The 22,589-nt window shown below is 58.7% G+C and overlaps 10 non-coding genes across 10 annotated transcripts; all 10 read left to right on the top strand.

The window, feature by feature from the left end:
• The first annotated feature begins 53 nt into the window (after window positions 1-53).
• On the top strand, window positions 54-172 carry LOC145427493 (5S ribosomal RNA). The gene has a single exon (XR_013908036.1). It is a non-coding gene; the product is annotated as a 5S ribosomal RNA (ribosomal RNA).
• Window positions 173-3,158: 2,986 nt separating this feature from the next.
• Window positions 3,159-3,277, top strand: LOC145426869 (5S ribosomal RNA). Its single transcript, XR_013907590.1, has one exon. It is a non-coding gene; the product is annotated as a 5S ribosomal RNA (ribosomal RNA).
• Window positions 3,278-5,166: 1,889 nt separating this feature from the next.
• Window positions 5,167-5,285, top strand: LOC145426648 (5S ribosomal RNA). Its single transcript, XR_013907358.1, has one exon. It is a non-coding gene; the product is annotated as a 5S ribosomal RNA (ribosomal RNA).
• A 1,923-nt stretch (window positions 5,286-7,208) lies between these two features.
• On the top strand, window positions 7,209-7,327 carry LOC145427491 (5S ribosomal RNA). Its single transcript, XR_013908034.1, has one exon. It is a non-coding gene; the product is annotated as a 5S ribosomal RNA (ribosomal RNA).
• A 1,333-nt stretch (window positions 7,328-8,660) lies between these two features.
• On the top strand, window positions 8,661-8,779 carry LOC145427490 (5S ribosomal RNA). The gene has a single exon (XR_013908033.1). It is a non-coding gene; the product is annotated as a 5S ribosomal RNA (ribosomal RNA).
• A 2,986-nt stretch (window positions 8,780-11,765) lies between these two features.
• LOC145426868 (5S ribosomal RNA) lies at window positions 11,766-11,884 on the top strand. Its single transcript, XR_013907589.1, has one exon. It is a non-coding gene; the product is annotated as a 5S ribosomal RNA (ribosomal RNA).
• Window positions 11,885-13,773: 1,889 nt separating this feature from the next.
• LOC145426647 (5S ribosomal RNA) lies at window positions 13,774-13,892 on the top strand. Its single transcript, XR_013907357.1, has one exon. It is a non-coding gene; the product is annotated as a 5S ribosomal RNA (ribosomal RNA).
• Window positions 13,893-15,815: 1,923 nt separating this feature from the next.
• LOC145427489 (5S ribosomal RNA) lies at window positions 15,816-15,934 on the top strand. The gene has a single exon (XR_013908032.1). It is a non-coding gene; the product is annotated as a 5S ribosomal RNA (ribosomal RNA).
• A 1,333-nt stretch (window positions 15,935-17,267) lies between these two features.
• LOC145427485 (5S ribosomal RNA) lies at window positions 17,268-17,386 on the top strand. Its single transcript, XR_013908031.1, has one exon. It is a non-coding gene; the product is annotated as a 5S ribosomal RNA (ribosomal RNA).
• A 2,829-nt stretch (window positions 17,387-20,215) lies between these two features.
• Window positions 20,216-20,334, top strand: LOC145426867 (5S ribosomal RNA). Its single transcript, XR_013907588.1, has one exon. It is a non-coding gene; the product is annotated as a 5S ribosomal RNA (ribosomal RNA).
• The last annotated feature ends 2,255 nt before the right edge of the window (window positions 20,335-22,589 follow it).

The raw sequence follows: 22,589 nt of genomic DNA, 5'->3' as shown, positions 1-22,589 counted from the left end.
TTGCCACCTAATCAGTTGAATCCATAAATTGAGACATTGTGCTGGGGCCAGCAGCTTACGGCCATACCACCCTGAGCACGCCCGACCTCGTCTGATCTCGGAAGCTAAGCAGGGCTGGGCTTGGTTAGTACTTGGATGGGAGACTACCTGGGAATACCTGGTGCTGTAAGCCTTTCATTTTCATGTCATTGAACCGCTTTTGATCCAGAGAAGGGGTGTATTAAAAGACCAAAAGCAGCTGCCCATTAATGAGGGCACATTAACGACATTGCTTTTGGCTGTTTTCCAATGTCTTGTGCTGCTAGCTGATGCCACCTACACCACACCAGGGCCTGAGTGACCGGCTGGGGCCACTTACACCACATCAGGGCCTGTGGCTGCTGGCTGAGGCCACTTACACCACACCAGGGCCTGTGGCTGCTGGCTGAGGCCACTTACACCACACCAGGGCATTAGTTGCTATTGAGGCCAATTACACCACACCAGGGTCTGTGGCACTGGCTGAGGCCACTTACACCACACCAGGGCCTGTGGCTGCTGGCTGAGGCCACTTACACCACACCAGGGCCTGTGGCTGCTGGCTGAGGTCACTTACACCACACCAGGGCATTAGTTGCTATTGAGGCCCCTTACACCACACCAGTGCCTGTGGCTTCTGGCTGAGGCCACTTACACCACACCAGGGCCTGTGGCTCTTGCTCAGGCCACTTACACCACACCAGGGCCTGTGGCTGCTGGCTGAGGCCACTTACACCACACCAGGGCCTGTGGCTGCTGGCTGAGGCCACTTACACCACACCAGGGCATTAGTTGCTATTGAGGCCACTTACACCACACCAGGGCCTGTGGCTGCTGGCTGAGGCCACTTACACCACACCAGGGCATAAGTTGCTATTGAGGCCAATTACACCACACCAGGGTCTTTGGCTCTTGCTCAGGCCACTTACACCACACCAGGGCCTGTGGCACTGGCTGAGGCCACTTACACCACACCAGGGCCTGTGGCTCTGGCTGAGGCCACTTACACCACACCAGGGCCTGTGGCTGCTGGCTGAGGCCACTTACACCACACCAGGGCCTGTGGCTGCTGGCTGAGGCCACTTACACCACACCAGGGCCTGTGGCTGCTGGCTGAGGCCACTTACACCACACCAGGGCATTAGTTGCTATTGAGGCCAATTACACCACACCAGGGTCTGTGGCTCTTGCTCAGGCCACTTACACCACACCAGGGCCTGTGGCACTGGCTGAGGCCACTTACACCACACCAGGGCCTGTGGCTGCTGGCTGAGGCCACCTACACCACACCAGGGCATTAGTTGCTATTGAGGCCAATTACACCACACCAGGGTCTGTGACTCTTGCTCAGGCCACTTACACCACACCAGGGCCTGTGGCACTGGCTGAGGCCACTTACACCACACCAGGGCCTGTGGCTGCTGGCTGAGGCCACTTACACCACACCAGGGCCTGTGGCTGCTGGCTGAGGTCACTTACACCACACCAGGGCCTGTGGCTGCTGGCTGAGGCCACTTACACCACACCAGGGCCTGTGGCTCTTGCTCAGGCCACTTACACCACACCAAGGCCTGTGGCTGCTGGCTGAGGCCACTTACACCACACCAGGGCCTGTGGCTCTTGCTCAGGCCACTTACACCACACCAGGGCCTGTGGCACTGGCTGAGGCCACTTACACCACACCAGTGCCTGTGGCTTCTGGCTGAGGCCACTTACACCACACCAGGGCCTGTGGCTCTTGCTCAGGCCACTTACACCACACCAAGGCCTGTGGCTGCTGGCTGAGGCCACTTACACCACACCAGGGCCTGTGGCTCTTGCTCAGGCCACTTACACCACACCAGGGCCTGTGGCACTGGCTGAGGCCACTTACACCACACCAGGGCCTGTGGCTGCTGGCTGAGGCCACCTACACCACACCAGGGCATTAGTTGCTATTGAGGCCAATTACACCACACCAGGGTCTGTGACTCTTGCTCAGGCCACTTACACCACACCAGGGCCTGTGGCACTGGCTGAGGCCACTTACACCACACCAGGGCCTGTGGCTGCTGGCTGAGGCCACTTACACCACACCAGGGCCTGTGGCTGCTGGCTGAGGTCACTTACACCACACCAGGGCCTGTGGCTGCTGGCTGAGGGCACTTACACCACACCAGTGCCTGTGGCTTCTGGCTGAGGCCACTTACACCACACCAGGGCCTGTGGCTGCTGGCTCAGGCCACTTACACCACACCAGGGCCTGTGGCTGCTGGCTGAGGCCACTTACACCACACCAGGGCCTGTGGCTGCTGGCTGAGGCCACTTACACCACACCAGTGCCTGTGGCTGCTGGCTGAGGCCACTTACACCACACCAGGGCATTAGTTGCTAATGAGGCCCCTTACACCACACCAGGGCCTGTGGCACTGGCTGAGGCCACTTACACCACACCAGGGCCTGTGGCTGCTGGCTGAGGCCACATACACCACAACAGGGCATTAGTTGCTATTGAGGCCAATTACACCACACCAGGGTCTGTGGCTCTTGCTCAGGCCACTTACACCACACCAGGGCCTGTGGCACTGGCTGAGGCCACTTACACTACACCAGGGCCTGTGGCTCTGGCTGAGGCCACTTACACCACACCAGGGCCTGTGGCTGCTGGCTGAGGCCACTTACACCACACCAGGGCCTGTGGCTGCTGGCTGAGGCCACTTACACCACACCAGGGCCTGTGGCTGCTGGCTGAGGCCACTTACACCACACCAGGGCCTGTGGCTACTGGCTGAGGCCACTTACACCACACCAGTGCCTGTGGCTTCTGGCTGAGGCCACTTACACCACACCAGGGCCTGTGGCTCTTGCTCAGGCCACTCACATCACACCAGGCCCTGCGCTTCTGGCCGAGGCCATCTTCACCAAACCAGGCCCTGTGCTGCTAGCTGTGGCCATGTACAACACACCAGGCCCTGTGCTGGTTCCTGAGGCCATCTTCAACAATCCAGGGCCTGTGCTGTTAGATAAATGCTAAACTGAGCCTTTGGGTTAGGGTATTATGCAAACATGCAGGTATGGTTAAAGGATTGTCTTCGTAACTTCAGGTACTTGCCACCTAATCAGTTGAATCCATAAATTGAGACATTGTGCTGGGGCCAGCAGCTTACGGCCATACCACCCTGAGCATGCCCGACCTCGTCTGATCTCGGAAGCTAAACAGGGCTGGGCTTGGTTAGTACTTGGATGGGAGACTACCTGGGAATACCTGGTGCTGTAAGCCTTTCATTTTCATGTCATTGAACCGCTTTTGATCCAGAGAAGGGGTGTATTAAAAGACCAAAAGCAGCTGCCCATTAATGAGGGCACATTAACGACATTGATTTTGGCTCTTTTCCAATGTCTTGTGCTGCTAGCTGATGCCACCTACACCACACCAGGGCCTGAGTGACCGGCTGGGGCCACTTACACCACATCAGGGCCTGTGGCTGCAGGCTGAGGCCACCTACACCACACCAGGGCATTAGTTGCTATTCAGGCCAATTACACCACACCAGGGTCTGTGACTCTTGCTCAGGCCACTTACACCACACCAGGGCCTGTGGCACTGGCTGAGGCCACTTACACCACACCAGGGCCTGTGGCTGCTGGCTGAGGCCACTTACACCACACCAGGGCCTGTGGCTGCTGGCTGAGGTCACTTACACCACACCAGGGCCTGTGGCTGCTGGCTGAGGGCACTTACACCACACCAGTGCCTGTGGCTTCTGGCTGAGGCGACTTACACCACACCAGGGCCTGTGGCTCTTGCTCAGGCCACTTACACCACACCAGGGCCTGTGGCTGCTGGCTGAGGCCACTTACACCACACCAGGGCCTGTGGCTCTTGCTCAGGCCACTTACACCACACCAGGGCCTGTGGCACTGGCTGAGGCCACTTACACCACACCAGGGCCTGTGGCTGCTGGCTGAGGCCACCTACACCACACCAGGGCATTAGTTGCTATTGAGGCCAATTACACCACACCAGGGTCTGTGACTCTTGCTCAGGCCACTTACACCACACCAGGGCCTGTGGCACTGGCTGAGGCCACTTACACCACACCAGGGCCTGTGGCTGCTGGCTGAGGCCACTTACACCACACCAGGGCCTGTGGCTGCTGGCTGAGGTCACTTACACCACACCAGGGCCTGTGGCTGCTGGCTGAGGGCACTTACACCACACCAGTGCCTGTGGCTTCTGGCTGAGGCCACTTACACCACACCAGGGCCTGTGGCTGCTGGCTCAGGCCACTTACACCACACCAGGGCCTGTGGCTGCTGGCTGAGGCCACTTACACCACACCAGTGCCTGTGGCTGCTGGCTGAGGCCACTTACACCACACCAGTGCCTGTGGCTGCTGGCTGAGGCCACTTACACCACACCAGTGCCTGTGGCTGCTGGCTGAGGCCACTTACACCACACCAGGGCCTGTGGCTGCTGGCTGAGGCCACCTACACCACACCAGGGCATTAGTTGCTATTGAGGCCACTTACACCACACCAGGGTCTGTGGCTCTTGCTCAGGCCACTTACACCACACCAGGGCCTGTGTCACTGGCTGAGGCCACTTACACTACACCAGGGCCTGTGGCTCTGGCTGAGGCCACTTACACCACACCAGGGCCTGTGGCTGCTGGCTGAGGCCACTTACACCACACCAGGGCCTGTGGCTGCTGGCTGAGGCCACTTACACCACACCAGGGCCTGTGGCTGCTGGCTGAGGCCACTTACACCACACCAGGGCCTGTGGCTGCTGGCTGAGGCCACTTACACCACACCAGTGCCTGTGGCTTCTGGCTGAGGCCACTTACACCACACCAGGGCCTGTGGCTCTTGCTCAGGCCACTCACATCACACCAGGCCCTGCGCTTCTGGCCGAGGCCATCTTCACCAAACCAGGCCCTGTGTTGCTAGCTGTGGCCATGTACAACACACCAGGCCCTGTGCTGGTTCCTGAGGCCATCTTCAACAATCCAGGGCCTGTGCTGTTAGATAAATGCTAAACTGAGCCTTTGGGTTAGGGTATTATGCAAACATGCAGGTATGGTTAAAGGATTGTCTTCGTAACTTCAGGTACTTGCCACCTAATCAGTTGAATCCATAAATTGAGACATTGTGCTGGGGCCAGCAGCTTACGGCCATACCACCCTGAGCATGCCCGACCTCGTCTGATCTCGGAAGCTAAGCAGGGCTGGGCTTGGTTAGTACTTGGATGGGAGACTACCTGGGAATACCTGGTGCTGTAAGCCTTTCATTTTCATGTCATTGAACCGCTTTTGATCCAGAGAAGGGGTGTATTAAAAGACCAAAAGCAGCTGCCCATTAATGAGGGCACATTAACGACATTGATTTTGGCTCTTTTCCAATGTCTTGTGCTGCTAGCTGATGCCACCTACACCACACCAGGGCCTGAGTGACCGGCTGGGGCCACTTACACCACATCAGGGCCTGTGGCTGCTGGCTGAGGCCACCTACACCACACCAGGGCATTAGTTGCTATTGAGGCCAATTACACCACACCAGGGTCTGTGACTCTTGCTCAGGCCACTTACACCACACCAGGGCCTGTGGCACTGGCTGAGGCCACTTACACCACACCAGGGCCTGTGGCTGCTGGCTGAGGCCACTTACACCACACCAGGGCCTGTGGCTGCTGGCTGAGGTCACTTACACCACACCAGGGCCTGTGGCTGCTGGCTGAGGGCACTTACACCACACCAGTGCCTGTGGCTTCTGGCTGAGGCCACTTACACCACACCAGGGCCTGTGGCTCTTGCTCAGGCCACTTACACCACACCAGGGCCTGTGGCTGCTGGCTGAGGCCACTTACACCACACCAGGGCCTGTGGCTCTTGCTCAGGCCACTTACACCACACCAGGGCCTGTGGCACTGGCTGAGGCCACTTACACCACACCAGGGCCTGTGGCTGCTGGCTGAGGCCACCTACACCACACCAGGGCCTTAGTTGCTATTGAGGCCAATTACACCACAACAGGGTCTGTGGCTCTTGCTCAGGCCACTTACACCACACCAGGGCCTGTGGCACTGGCTGAGGCCACTTACACCACACCAGGACCTGTGGCTCTGGCTGAGGCCACTTACACCACACCAGGGCCTGTGGCTGCTGGCTGAGGCCACTTACACCACACCAGGGCCTGTGGCTGCTGGCTGAGGCCACTTACACCACACCAGGGCCTGTGGCTGCTGGCTGAGGCCACTTACACCACACCAGGGCCTGTGGCACTGGCTGAGGCCACTTACACCACACCAGGACCTGTGGCTCTGGCTGAGGCCACTTACACCACACCCGGACCTGTGGCTCTGGCTGAGGCCACTTACACCACACCAGGGCCTGTGGCTGCTGGCTGAGGCCACTTACACCACACCAGGGCATTAGTTGCTATTGAGGCCACTTACACCACACCAGGGCCTGTGGCTGCTGGCTGAGGCCACCTACACCACACCAGGGCATTAGTTGCTATTGAGGCCAATTACACCACACCAGGGTCTGTGGCTCTTGCTCAGGCCACTTACACCACACCAGGGCCTGTGGCACTGGCTGAGGCCACTTACACCACACCAGGACCTGTGGCTCTGGCTGAGGCCAATTACACCACACCAGGGCCTGTGGCTGCTGGCTGAGGCCACTTACACCACACCAGGGCCTGTGGCTTCTGGCTGAGGCCACTTACACCACACCAGGGCCTGTGGCACTGGCTGAGGCCACTTACACCACACCAGGACCTGTGGCTCTGGCTGAGGCCACTTACACCACACCAGGGCCTGTGGCTGCTGGCTGAGGCCACTTACACCACACCAGGGCCTGTGGCTGCTGGCTGAGGCCACTTACACCACACCAGGGCCTGTGGCTGCTGGCTGAGGCCACTTACACCACACCAGTGCCTGTGGCTTCTGGCTCAGGCCACTCACATCACACCAGGCCCTGTGCTGCTAGCTGTGGCCATGTACAACACACCAGGCCCTGTGCTGGTTCCTGAGGCCATCTTCAACAATCCAGGGCCTGTGCTGTTAGATAAATGCTAAACTGAGCCTTTGGGTTAGGGTATTATGCAAACATGCAGGTATGGTTAAAGGATTGTCTTCGTAACTTCAGGTACTTGCCACCTAATCAGTTGAATCCATAAATTGAGACATTGTGCTGGGGCCAGCAGCTTACGGCCATACCACCCTGAGCACGCCCGACCTCGTCTGATCTCGGAAGCTAAGCAGGGCTGGGCTTGGTTAGTACTTGGATGGGAGACTACCTGGGAATACCTGGTGCTGTAAGCCTTTCATTTTCATGTCATTGAACCGCTTTTGATCCAGAGAAGGGGTGTATTAAAAGACCAAAAGCAGCTGCCCATTAATGAGGGCACATTAACGACATTGCTTTTGGCTGTTTTCCAATGTCTTGTGCTGCTAGCTGATGCCACCTACACCACACCAGGGCCTGAGTGACCGGCTGGGGCCACTTACACCACATCAGGGCCTGTGGCTGCTGGCTGAGGCCACTTACACCACACCAGGGCCTGTGGCAGCTGGCTGAGGCCACTTACACCACACCAGGGCATTAGTTGCTATTGAGGCCAATTACACCACACCAGGGTCTGTGGCTGCTGGCTGAGGCCACTTACACCACACCAGGGCCTGTGGCTGCTGGCTGAGGCCACTTACACCACACCAGGGCCTGTGGCTGCTGGCTGAGGTCACTTACACCACACCAGGGCATTAGTTGCTATTGAGGCCCCTTACACCACACCAGGACCTGTGGCTCTGGCTGAGGCCACTTACACCACACCAGGGCCTGTGGCTGCTGGCTGAGGCCACTTACACCACACCAGGGCATTAGTTGCTATTGAGGCCACTTACACCACACCAGGGCCTGTGGCTGCTGGCTGAGGCCACCTACACCACACCAGGGCATTAGTTGCTATTGAGGCCAATTACACCACACCAGGGTCTGTGGCTCTTGCTCAGGCCACTTACACCACACCAGGGCCTGTGGCACTGGCTGAGGCCACTTACACCACACCAGGACCTGTGGCTCTGGCTGAGGCCAATTACACCACACCAGGGCCTGTGGCTGCTGGCTGAGGCCACTTACACCACACCAGGGCCTGTGGCTTCTGGCTGAGGCCACTTACACCACACCAGGGCCTGTGGCACTGGCTGAGGCCACTTACACCACACCAGGACCTGTGGCTCTGGCTGAGGCCACTTACACCACACCAGGGCCTGTGGCTGCTGGCTGAGGCCACTTACACCACACCAGGGCCTGTGGCTGCTGGCTGAGGCCACTTACACCACACCAGGGCCTGTGGCTGCTGGCTGAGGCCACTTACACCACACCAGTGCCTGTGGCTTCTGGCCGAGGCCACTCACATCACACCAGGCCCTGTGCTGCTAGCTGTGGCCATGTACAACACACCAGGCCCTGTGCTGGTTCCTGAGGCCATCTTCAACAATCCAGGGCCTGTGCTGTTAGATAAATGCTAAACTGAGCCTTTGGGTTAGGGTATTATGCAAACATGCAGGTATGGTTAAAGGATTGTCTTCGTAACTTCAGGTACTTGCCACCTAATCAGTTGAATCCATAAATTGAGACATTGTGCTGGGGCCAGCAGCTTACGGCCATACCACCCTGAGCACGCCCGACCTCGTCTGATCTCGGAAGCTAAGCAGGGCTGGGCTTGGTTAGTACTTGGATGGGAGACTACCTGGGAATACCTGGTGCTGTAAGCCTTTCATTTTCATGTCATTGAACCGCTTTTGATCCAGAGAAGGGGTGTATTAAAAGACCAAAAGCAGCTGCCCATTAATGAGGGCACATTAACGACATTGCTTTTGGCTGTTTTCCAATGTCTTGTGCTGCTAGCTGATGCCACCTACACCACACCAGGGCCTGAGTGACCGGCTGGGGCCACTTACACCACATCAGGGCCTGTGGCTGCTGGCTGAGGCCACTTACACCACACCAGGGCCTGTGGCTGCTGGCTGAGGCCACTTACACCACACCAGGGCATTAGTTGCTATTGAGGCCAATTACACCACACCAGGGTCTGTGGCACTGGCTGAGGCCACTTACACCACACCAGGGCCTGTGGCTGCTGGCTGAGGCCACTTACACCACACCAGGGCCTGTGGCTGCTGGCTGAGGTCACTTACACCACACCAGGGCATTAGTTGCTATTGAGGCCCCTTACACCACACCAGTGCCTGTGGCTTCTGGCTGAGGCCACTTACACCACACCAGGGCCTGTGGCTCTTGCTCAGGCCACTTACACCACACCAGGGCCTGTGGCTGCTGGCTGAGGCCACTTACACCACACCAGGGCCTGTGGCTGCTGGCTGAGGCCACTTACACCACACCAGGGCATTAGTTGCTATTGAGGCCACTTACACCACACCAGGGCCTGTGGCTGCTGGCTGAGGCCACTTACACCACACCAGGGCATAAGTTGCTATTGAGGCCAATTACACCACACCAGGGTCTTTGGCTCTTGCTCAGGCCACTTACACCACACCAGGGCCTGTGGCACTGGCTGAGGCCACTTACACCACACCAGGGCCTGTGGCTCTGGCTGAGGCCACTTACACCACACCAGGGCCTGTGGCTGCTGGCTGAGGCCACTTACACCACACCAGGGCCTGTGGCTGCTGGCTGAGGCCACTTACACCACACCAGGGCCTGTGGCTGCTGGCTGAGGCCACTTACACCACACCAGGGCATTAGTTGCTATTGAGGCCAATTACACCACACCAGGGTCTGTGGCTCTTGCTCAGGCCACTTACACCACACCAGGGCCTGTGGCACTGGCTGAGGCCACTTACACCACACCAGGGCCTGTGGCTGCTGGCTGAGGCCACCTACACCACACCAGGGCATTAGTTGCTATTGAGGCCAATTACACCACACCAGGGTCTGTGACTCTTGCTCAGGCCACTTACACCACACCAGGGCCTGTGGCACTGGCTGAGGCCACTTACACCACACCAGGGCCTGTGGCTGCTGGCTGAGGCCACTTACACCACACCAGGGCCTGTGGCTGCTGGCTGAGGTCACTTACACCACACCAGGGCCTGTGGCTGCTGGCTGAGGCCACTTACACCACACCAGGGCCTGTGGCTCTTGCTCAGGCCACTTACACCACACCAAGGCCTGTGGCTGCTGGCTGAGGCCACTTACACCACACCAGGGCCTGTGGCTCTTGCTCAGGCCACTTACACCACACCAGGGCCTGTGGCACTGGCTGAGGCCACTTACACCACACCAGTGCCTGTGGCTTCTGGCTGAGGCCACTTACACCACACCAGGGCCTGTGGCTCTTGCTCAGGCCACTTACACCACACCAAGGCCTGTGGCTGCTGGCTGAGGCCACTTACACCACACCAGGGCCTGTGGCTCTTGCTCAGGCCACTTACACCACACCAGGGCCTGTGGCACTGGCTGAGGCCACTTACACCACACCAGGGCCTGTGGCTGCTGGCTGAGGCCACCTACACCACACCAGGGCATTAGTTGCTATTGAGGCCAATTACACCACACCAGGGTCTGTGACTCTTGCTCAGGCCACTTACACCACACCAGGGCCTGTGGCACTGGCTGAGGCCACTTACACCACACCAGGGCCTGTGGCTGCTGGCTGAGGCCACTTACACCACACCAGGGCCTGTGGCTGCTGGCTGAGGTCACTTACACCACACCAGGGCCTGTGGCTGCTGGCTGAGGGCACTTACACCACACCAGTGCCTGTGGCTTCTGGCTGAGGCCACTTACACCACACCAGGGCCTGTGGCTGCTGGCTCAGGCCACTTACACCACACCAGGGCCTGTGGCTGCTGGCTGAGGCCACTTACACCACACCAGGGCCTGTGGCTGCTGGCTGAGGCCACTTACACCACACCAGTGCCTGTGGCTGCTGGCTGAGGCCACTTACACCACACCAGGGCATTAGTTGCTAATGAGGCCCCTTACACCACACCAGGGCCTGTGGCACTGGCTGAGGCCACTTACACCACACCAGGGCCTGTGGCTGCTGGCTGAGGCCACATACACCACAACAGGGCATTAGTTGCTATTGAGGCCAATTACACCACACCAGGGTCTGTGGCTCTTGCTCAGGCCACTTACACCACACCAGGGCCTGTGGCACTGGCTGAGGCCACTTACACTACACCAGGGCCTGTGGCTCTGGCTGAGGCCACTTACACCACACCAGGGCCTGTGGCTGCTGGCTGAGGCCACTTACACCACACCAGGGCCTGTGGCTGCTGGCTGAGGCCACTTACACCACACCAGGGCCTGTGGCTGCTGGCTGAGGCCACTTACACCACACCAGGGCCTGTGGCTACTGGCTGAGGCCACTTACACCACACCAGTGCCTGTGGCTTCTGGCTGAGGCCACTTACACCACACCAGGGCCTGTGGCTCTTGCTCAGGCCACTCACATCACACCAGGCCCTGCGCTTCTGGCCGAGGCCATCTTCACCAAACCAGGCCCTGTGCTGCTAGCTGTGGCCATGTACAACACACCAGGCCCTGTGCTGGTTCCTGAGGCCATCTTCAACAATCCAGGGCCTGTGCTGTTAGATAAATGCTAAACTGAGCCTTTGGGTTAGGGTATTATGCAAACATGCAGGTATGGTTAAAGGATTGTCTTCGTAACTTCAGGTACTTGCCACCTAATCAGTTGAATCCATAAATTGAGACATTGTGCTGGGGCCAGCAGCTTACGGCCATACCACCCTGAGCATGCCCGACCTCGTCTGATCTCGGAAGCTAAACAGGGCTGGGCTTGGTTAGTACTTGGATGGGAGACTACCTGGGAATACCTGGTGCTGTAAGCCTTTCATTTTCATGTCATTGAACCGCTTTTGATCCAGAGAAGGGGTGTATTAAAAGACCAAAAGCAGCTGCCCATTAATGAGGGCACATTAACGACATTGATTTTGGCTCTTTTCCAATGTCTTGTGCTGCTAGCTGATGCCACCTACACCACACCAGGGCCTGAGTGACCGGCTGGGGCCACTTACACCACATCAGGGCCTGTGGCTGCAGGCTGAGGCCACCTACACCACACCAGGGCATTAGTTGCTATTCAGGCCAATTACACCACACCAGGGTCTGTGACTCTTGCTCAGGCCACTTACACCACACCAGGGCCTGTGGCACTGGCTGAGGCCACTTACACCACACCAGGGCCTGTGGCTGCTGGCTGAGGCCACTTACACCACACCAGGGCCTGTGGCTGCTGGCTGAGGTCACTTACACCACACCAGGGCCTGTGGCTGCTGGCTGAGGGCACTTACACCACACCAGTGCCTGTGGCTTCTGGCTGAGGCGACTTACACCACACCAGGGCCTGTGGCTCTTGCTCAGGCCACTTACACCACACCAGGGCCTGTGGCTGCTGGCTGAGGCCACTTACACCACACCAGGGCCTGTGGCTCTTGCTCAGGCCACTTACACCACACCAGGGCCTGTGGCACTGGCTGAGGCCACTTACACCACACCAGGGCCTGTGGCTGCTGGCTGAGGCCACCTACACCACACCAGGGCATTAGTTGCTATTGAGGCCAATTACACCACACCAGGGTCTGTGACTCTTGCTCAGGCCACTTACACCACACCAGGGCCTGTGGCACTGGCTGAGGCCACTTACACCACACCAGGGCCTGTGGCTGCTGGCTGAGGCCACTTACACCACACCAGGGCCTGTGGCTGCTGGCTGAGGTCACTTACACCACACCAGGGCCTGTGGCTGCTGGCTGAGGGCACTTACACCACACCAGTGCCTGTGGCTTCTGGCTGAGGCCACTTACACCACACCAGGGCCTGTGGCTGCTGGCTCAGGCCACTTACACCACACCAGGGCCTGTGGCTGCTGGCTGAGGCCACTTACACCACACCAGTGCCTGTGGCTGCTGGCTGAGGCCACTTACACCACACCAGTGCCTGTGGCTGCTGGCTGAGGCCACTTACACCACACCAGTGCCTGTGGCTGCTGGCTGAGGCCACTTACACCACACCAGGGCCTGTGGCTGCTGGCTGAGGCCACCTACACCACACCAGGGCATTAGTTGCTATTGAGGCCACTTACACCACACCAGGGTCTGTGGCTCTTGCTCAGGCCACTTACACCACACCAGGGCCTGTGTCACTGGCTGAGGCCACTTACACTACACCAGGGCCTGTGGCTCTGGCTGAGGCCACTTACACCACACCAGGGCCTGTGGCTGCTGGCTGAGGCCACTTACACCACACCAGGGCCTGTGGCTGCTGGCTGAGGCCACTTACACCACACCAGGGCCTGTGGCTGCTGGCTGAGGCCACTTACACCACACCAGGGCCTGTGGCTGCTGGCTGAGGCCACTTACACCACACCAGTGCCTGTGGCTTCTGGCTGAGGCCACTTACACCACACCAGGGCCTGTGGCTCTTGCTCAGGCCACTCACATCACACCAGGCCCTGCGCTTCTGGCCGAGGCCATCTTCACCAAACCAGGCCCTGTGTTGCTAGCTGTGGCCATGTACAACACACCAGGCCCTGTGCTGGTTCCTGAGGCCATCTTCAACAATCCAGGGCCTGTGCTGTTAGATAAATGCTAAACTGAGCCTTTGGGTTAGGGTATTATGCAAACATGCAGGTATGGTTAAAGGATTGTCTTCGTAACTTCAGGTACTTGCCACCTAATCAGTTGAATCCATAAATTGAGACATTGTGCTGGGGCCAGCAGCTTACGGCCATACCACCCTGAGCATGCCCGACCTCGTCTGATCTCGGAAGCTAAGCAGGGCTGGGCTTGGTTAGTACTTGGATGGGAGACTACCTGGGAATACCTGGTGCTGTAAGCCTTTCATTTTCATGTCATTGAACCGCTTTTGATCCAGAGAAGGGGTGTATTAAAAGACCAAAAGCAGCTGCCCATTAATGAGGGCACATTAACGACATTGATTTTGGCTCTTTTCCAATGTCTTGTGCTGCTAGCTGATGCCACCTACACCACACCAGGGCCTGAGTGACCGGCTGGGGCCACTTACACCACATCAGGGCCTGTGGCTGCTGGCTGAGGCCACCTACACCACACCAGGGCATTAGTTGCTATTGAGGCCAATTACACCACACCAGGGTCTGTGACTCTTGCTCAGGCCACTTACACCACACCAGGGCCTGTGGCACTGGCTGAGGCCACTTACACCACACCAGGGCCTGTGGCTGCTGGCTGAGGCCACTTACACCACACCAGGGCCTGTGGCTGCTGGCTGAGGTCACTTACACCACACCAGGGCCTGTGGCTGCTGGCTGAGGGCACTTACACCACACCAGTGCCTGTGGCTTCTGGCTGAGGCCACTTACACCACACCAGGGCCTGTGGCTCTTGCTCAGGCCACTTACACCACACCAGGGCCTGTGGCTGCTGGCTGAGGCCACTTACACCACACCAGGGCCTGTGGCTCTTGCTCAGGCCACTTACACCACACCAGGGCCTGTGGCACTGGCTGAGGCCACTTACACCACACCAGGGCCTGTGGCTGCTGGCTGAGGCCACCTACACCACACCAGGGCCTTAGTTGCTATTGAGGCCAATTACACCACAACAGGGTCTGTGGCTCTTGCTCAGGCCACTTACACCACACCAGGGCCTGTGGCACTGGCTGAGGCCACTTACACCACACCAGGACCTGTGGCTCTGGCTGAGGCCACTTACACCACACCAGGGCCTGTGGCTGCTGGCTGAGGCCACTTACACCACACCAGGGCCTGTGGCTGCTGGCTGAGGCCACTTACACCACACCAGGGCCTGTGGCTGCTGGCTGAGGCCACTTACACCACACCAGGGCCTGTGGCACTGGCTGAGGCCACTTACACCACACCAGGACCTGTGGCTCTGGCTGAGGCCACTTACACCACACCCGGACCTGTGGCTCTGGCTGAGGCCACTTACACCACACCAGGGCCTGTGGCTGCTGGCTGAGGCCACTTACACCACACCAGGGCATTAGTTGCTATTGAGGCCACTTACACCACACCAGGGCCTGTGGCTGCTGGCTGAGGCCACCTACACCACACCAGGGCATTAGTTGCTATTGAGGCCAATTACACCACACCAGGGTCTGTGGCTCTTGCTCAGGCCACTTACACCACACCAGGGCCTGTGGCACTGGCTGAGGCCACTTACACCACACCAGGACCTGTGGCTCTGGCTGAGGCCAATTACACCACACCAGGGCCTGTGGCTGCTGGCTGAGGCCACTTACACCACACCAGGGCCTGTGGCTTCTGGCTGAGGCCACTTACACCACACCAGGGCCTGTGGCACTGGCTGAGGCCACTTACACCACACCAGGACCTGTGGCTCTGGCTGAGGCCACTTACACCACACCAGGGCCTGTGGCTGCTGGCTGAGGCCACTTACACCACACCAGGGCCTGTGGCTGCTGGCTGAGGCCACTTACACCACACCAGGGCCTGTGGCTGCTGGCTGAGGCCACTTACACCACACCAGTGCCTGTGGCTTCTGGCTCAGGCCACTCACATCACACCAGGCCCTGTGCTGCTAGCTGTGGCCATGTACAACACACCAGGCCCTGTGCTGGTTCCTGAGGCCATCTTCAACAATCCAGGGCCTGTGCTGTTAGATAAATGCTAAACTGAGCCTTTGGGTTAGGGTATTATGCAAACATGCAGGTATGGTTAAAGGATTGTCTTCGTAACTTCAGGTACTTGCCACCTAATCAGTTGAATCCATAAATTGAGACATTGTGCTGGGGCCAGCAGCTTACGGCCATACCACCCTGAGCACGCCCGACCTCGTCTGATCTCGGAAGCTAAGCAGGGCTGGGCTTGGTTAGTACTTGGATGGGAGACTACCTGGGAATACCTGGTGCTGTAAGCCTTTCATTTTCATGTCATTGAACCGCTTTTGATCCAGAGAAGGGGTGTATTAAAAGACCAAAAGCAGCTGCCCATTAATGAGGGCACATTAACGACATTGCTTTTGGCTGTTTTCCAATGTCTTGTGCTGCTAGCTGATGCCACCTACACCACACCAGGGCCTGAGTGACCGGCTGGGGCCACTTACACCACATCAGGGCCTGTGGCTGCTGGCTGAGGCCACTTACACCACACCAGGGCCTGTGGCAGCTGGCTGAGGCCACTTACACCACACCAGGGCATTAGTTGCTATTGAGGCCAATTACACCACACCAGGGTCTGTGGCTGCTGGCTGAGGCCACTTACACCACACCAGGGCCTGTGGCTGCTGGCTGAGGCCACTTACACCACACCAGGGCCTGTGGCTGCTGGCTGAGGTCACTTACACCACACCAGGGCATTAGTTGCTATTGAGGCCCCTTACACCACACCAGGACCTGTGGCTCTGGCTGAGGCCACTTACACCACACCAGGGCCTGTGGCTGCTGGCTGAGGCCACTTACACCACACCAGGGCATTAGTTGCTATTGAGGCCACTTACACCACACCAGGGCCTGTGGCTGCTGGCTGAGGCCACCTACACCACACCAGGGCATTAGTTGCTATTGAGGCCAATTACACCACACCAGGGTCTGTGGCTCTTGCTCAGGCCACTTACACCACACCAGGGCCTGTGGCACTGGCTGAGGCCACTTACACCACACCAGGACCTGTGGCTCTGGCTGAGGCCAATTACACCACACCAGGGCCTGTGGCTGCTGGCTGAGGCCACTTACACCACACCAGGGCCTGTGGCTTCTGGCTGAGGCCACTTACACCACACCAGGGCCTGTGGCACTGGCTGAGGCCACTTACACCACACCAGGACCTGTGGCTCTGGCTGAGGCCACTTACACCACACCAGGGCCTGTGGCTGCTGGCTGAGGCCACTTACACCACACCAGGGCCTGTGGCTGCTGGCTGAGGCCACTTACACCACACCAGGGCCTGTGGCTGCTGGCTGAGGCCACTTACACCACACCAGTGCCTGTGGCTTCTGGCCGAGGCCACTCACATCACACCAGGCCCTGTGCTGCTAGCTGTGGCCATGTACAACACACCAGGCCCTGTGCTGGTTCCTGAGGCCATCTTCAACAATCCAGGGCCTGTGCTGTTAGATAAATGCTAAACTGAGCCTTTGGGTTAGGGTATTATGCAAACATGCAGGTATGGTTAAAGGATTGTCTTCGTAACTTCAGGTACTTGCCACCTAATCAGTTGAATCCATAAATTGAGACATTGTGCTGGGGCCAGCAGCTTACGGCCATACCACCCTGAGCACGCCCGACCTCGTCTGATCTCGGAAGCTAAGCAGGGCTGGGCTTGGTTAGTACTTGGATGGGAGACTACCTGGGAATACCTGGTGCTGTAAGCCTTTCATTTTCATGTCATTGAACCGCTTTTGATCCAGAGAAGGGGTGTATTAAAAGACCAAAAGCAGCTGCCCATTAATGAGGGCACATTAACGACATTGCTTTTGGCTGTTTTCCAATGTCTTGTGCTGCTAGCTGATGCCACCTACACCACACCAGGGCCTGAGTGACCGGCTGGGGCCACTTACACCACATCAGGGCCTGTGGCTGCTGGCTGAGGCCACTTACACCACACCAGGGCCTGTGGCTGCTGGCTGAGGCCACTTACACCACACCAGGGCATTAGTTGCTATTGAGGCCAATTACACCACACCAGGGTCTGTGGCACTGGCTGAGGCCACTTACACCACACCAGGGCCTGTGGCTGCTGGCTGAGGCCACTTACACCACACCAGGGCCTGTGGCTGCTGGCTGAGGTCACTTACACCACACCAGGGCATTAGTTGCTATTGAGGCCCCTTACACCACACCAGTGCCTGTGGCTTCTGGCTGAGGCCACTTACACCACACCAGGGCCTGTGGCTCTTGCTCAGGCCACTTACACCACACCAGGGCCTGTGGCTGCTGGCTGAGGCCACTTACACCACACCAGGGCCTGTGGCTGCTGGCTGAGGCCACTTACACCACACCAGGGCATTAGTTGCTATTGAGGCCACTTACACCACACCAGGGCCTGTGGCTGCTGGCTGAGGCCACTTACACCACACCAGGGCATAAGTTGCTATTGAGGCCAATTACACCACACCAGGGTCTTTGGCTCTTGCTCAGGCCACTTACACCACACCAGGGCCTGTGGCACTGGCTGAGGCCACTTACACCACACCAGGGCCTGTGGCTCTGGCTGAGGCCACTTACACCACACCAGGGCCTGTGGCTGCTGGCTGAGGCCACTTACACCACACCAGGGCCTGTGGCTGCTGGCTGAGGCCACTTACACCACACCAGGGCCTGTGGCTGCTGGCTGAGGCCACTTACACCACACCAGGGCATTAGTTGCTATTGAGGCCAATTACACCACACCAGGGTCTGTGGCTCTTGCTCAGGCCACTTACACCACACCAGGGCCTGTGGCACTGGCTGAGGCCACTTACACCACACCAGGGCCTGTGGCTGCTGGCTGAGGCCACCTACACCACACCAGGGCATTAGTTGCTATTGAGGCCAATTACACCACACCAGGGTCTGTGACTCTTGCTCAGGCCACTTACACCACACCAGGGCCTGTGGCACTGGCTGAGGCCACTTACACCACACCAGGGCCTGTGGCTGCTGGCTGAGGCCACTTACACCACACCAGGGCCTGTGGCTGCTGGCTGAGGTCACTTACACCACACCAGGGCCTGTGGCTGCTGGCTGAGGGCACTTACACCACACCAGTGCCTGTGGCTTCTGGCTGAGGCCACTTACACCACACCAGGGCCTGTGGCTCTTGCTCAGGCCACTTACACCACACCAAGGCCTGTGGCTGCTGGCTGAGGCCACTTACACCACACCAGGGCCTGTGGCTCTTGCTCAGGCCACTTACACCACACCAGGGCCTGTGGCACTGGCTGAGGCCACTTACACCACACCAGGGCCTGTGGCTGCTGGCTGAGGCCACCTACACCACACCAGGGCATTAGTTGCTATTGAGGCCAATTACACCACACCAGGGTCTGTGACTCTTGCTCAGGCCACTTACACCACACCAGGGCCTGTGGCACTGGCTGAGGCCACTTACACCACACCAGGGCCTGTGGCTGCTGGCTGAGGCCACTTACACCACACCAGGGCCTGTGGCTGCTGGCTGAGGTCACTTACACCACACCAGGGCCTGTGGCTGCTGGCTGAGGGCACTTACACCACACCAGTGCCTGTGGCTTCTGGCTGAGGCCACTTACACCACAACAGGGCCTGTGGCTGCTGGCTCAGGCCACTTACACCACACCAGGGCCTGTGGCTGCTGGCTGAGGCCACTTACACCACACCAGGGCCTGTGGCTGCTGGCTGAGGCCACTTACACCACACCAGTGCCTGTGGCTGCTGGCTGAGGCCACTTACACCACACCAGGGCATTAGTTGCTATTGAGGCCCCTTACACCACACCAGGGCCTGTGGCACTGGCTGAGGCCACTTACACCACACCAGGGCCTGTGGCTGCTGGCTGAGGCCACATACACCACAACAGGGCATTAGTTGCTATTGAGGCCAATTACACCACACCAGGGTCTGTGGCTCTTGCTCAGGCCACTTACACCACACCAGGGCCTGTGGCACTGGCTGAGGCCACTTACACTACACCAGGGCCTGTGGCTCTGGCTGAGGCCACTTACACCACACCAGGGCCTGTGGCTGCTGGCTGAGGCCACTTACACCACACCAGGGCCTGTGGCTGCTGGCTGAGGCCACTTACACCACACCAGGGCCTGTGGCTGCTGGCTGAGGCCACTTACACCACACCAGGTCCTGTGGCTGCTGGCTGAGGCCACTTACACCACACCAGTGCCTGTGGCTTCTGGCTGAGGCCACTTACACCACACCAGGGCCTGTGGCTCTTGCTCAGGCCACTCACATCACACCAGGCCCTGCGCTTCTGGCCGAGGCCATCTTCACCAAACCAGGCCCTGTGCTGCTAGCTGTGGCCATGTACAACACACCAGGCCCTGTGCTGGTTCCTGAGGCCATCTTCAACAATCCAGGGCCTGTGCTGTTAGATAAATGCTAAACTGAGCCTTTGGGTTAGGGTATTATGCAAACATGCAGGTATGGTTAAAGGATTGTCTTCGTAACTTCAGGTACTTGCCACCTAATCAGTTGAATCCATAAATTGAGACATTGTGCTGGGGCCAGCAGCTTACGGCCATACCACCCTGAGCATGCCCGACCTCGTCTGATCTCGGAAGCTAAACAGGGCTGGGCTTGGTTAGTACTTGGATGGGAGACTACCTGGGAATACCTGGTGCTGTAAGCCTTTCATTTTCATGTCATTGAACCGCTTTTGATCCAGAGAAGGGGTGTATTAAAAGACCAAAAGCAGCTGCCCATTAATGAGGGCACATTAACGACATTGATTTTGGCTCTTTTCCAATGTCTTGTGCTGCTAGCTGATGCCACCTACACCACACCAGGGCCTGAGTGACCGGCTGGGGCCACTTACACCACATCAGGGCCTGTGGCTGCAGGCTGAGGCCACCTACACCACACCAGGGCATTAGTTGCTATTGAGGCCAATTACACCACACCAGGGTCTGTGACTCTTGCTCAGGCCACTTACACCACACCAGGGCCTGTGGCACTGGCTGAGGCCACTTACACCACACCAGGGCCTGTGGCTGCTGGCTGAGGCCACTTACACCACACCAGGGCCTGTGGCTGCTGGCTGAGGTCACTTACACCACACCAGGGCCTGTGGCTGCTGGCTGAGGGCACTTACACCACACCAGTGCCTGTGGCTTCTGGCTGAGGCCACTTACACTACACCAGGGCCTGTGGCTCTTGCTCAGGCCACTTACACCACACCAGGGCCTGTGGCTGCTGGCTGAGGCCACTTACACCACACCAGGGCCTGTGGCTCTTGCTCAGGCCACTTACACCACACCAGGGCCTGTGGCACTGGCTGAGGCCACTTACACCACACCAGGGCCTGTGGCTGCTGGCTGAGGCCACCTACACCACACCAGGGCATTAGTTGCTATTGAGGCCAATTACACCACACCAGGGTCTGTGACTCTTGCTCAGGCCACTTACACCACACCAGGGCCTGTGGCACTGGCTGAGGCCACTTACACCACACCAGGGCCTGTGGCTGCTGGCTGAGGCCACTTACACCACACCAGGGCCTGTGGCTGCTGGCTGAGGTCACTTACACCACACCAGGGCCTGTGGCTGCTGGCTGAGGGCACTTACACCACACCAGTGCCTGTGGCTTCTGGCTGAGGCCACATACACCACACCAGGGCCTGTGGCTGCTGGCTCAGGCCACTTACACCACACCAGGGCCTGTGGCTGCTGGCTGAGGCCACTACACCACACCAGGGCCTGTGGCTGCTGGCTGAGGCCACTTACACCACACCAGTGCCTGTGGCTGCTGGCTGAGGCCACTTACACCACACCAGGGCATTAGTTGCTATTGAGGCCACTTACACCACATCAGGGCCTTTGGCACTGGCTGAGGCCACTTACACCACACCAGGGCCTGTGGCTGCTGGCTGAGGCCACCTACACCACACCAGGGCATTAGTTGCTATTGAGGCCCCTTATACAACACCGGGGCCTTTGGCACTGGCTGAGGCCACTTACACCACACCAGGGCCTGTGGCTGCTGGCTGAGGCCACTTACACCACACCAGGGCATTAGTTGCTATTGAGGCCAATTACACCACACCAGTGCCTGTGGCTTCTGGCTGAGGCCACTTACACTACACCAGGGCCTGTGGCTCTTGCTCAGGCCACTTACACCACACCAGGGCCTGTGGCTGCTGGCTGAGGCCACTTACACCACACCAGGGCCTGTGGCTCTTGCTCAGGCCACTTACACCACACCAGGGCCTGTGCTGCTGGCTGAGGCCACTTACACCACACCAGGGCCTGTGGCTGCTGGCTGAGGCCACTTACACCACACCAGGGCCTGTGGCTGCTGGCTGAGGGCACTTACACCACACCAGTGCCTGTGGCTGCTGGCTGAGGCCACTTACACCACACCAGGGCATTAGTTGCTATTGAGGCCCCTTACACCACACCAGGTGCCTGTGGCTACTGGCTGAGGCCACCTACACCACACCAGGGCCTTAGTTGCTATTGAGGCCAATTACACCACACCAGGGTCTGTGGCTCTTGCTCAGGCCACTTACACCACACCAGGGCCTGTGGCACTGGCTGAGGCCACTTACACCACACCAGGACCTGTGGCTCTGGCTGAGGCCACTTACACCACACCAGGGCCTGTGGCTGCTGGCTGAGGCCACTTACACCACACCAGGGCCTGTGGCTGCTGGCTGAGGCCACTTACACCACACCAGGGCCTGTGGCTGCTGGCTGAGGCCACTTACACCACACCAGGGCCTGTGGCTGCTGGCTGAGGCCACTTACACCACACCAGGGCCTGTGGCACTGGCTGAGGCCACTTACACCACACCAGGACCTGTGGCTCTGGCTGAGGCCACTTACACCACACCAGGACCTGTGGCTCTGGCTGAGGTCACTTACACCACACCAGGGCCTGTGGCT

Source organism: Astatotilapia calliptera, chromosome 3, assembly GCF_964374335.1.
Source record: "Astatotilapia calliptera chromosome 3, fAstCal68.1, whole genome shotgun sequence".
Taxonomy (NCBI): domain Eukaryota; kingdom Metazoa; phylum Chordata; class Actinopteri; order Cichliformes; family Cichlidae; genus Astatotilapia; species Astatotilapia calliptera.
This window is presented reverse-complemented; position numbering and strand designations above follow the sequence as displayed.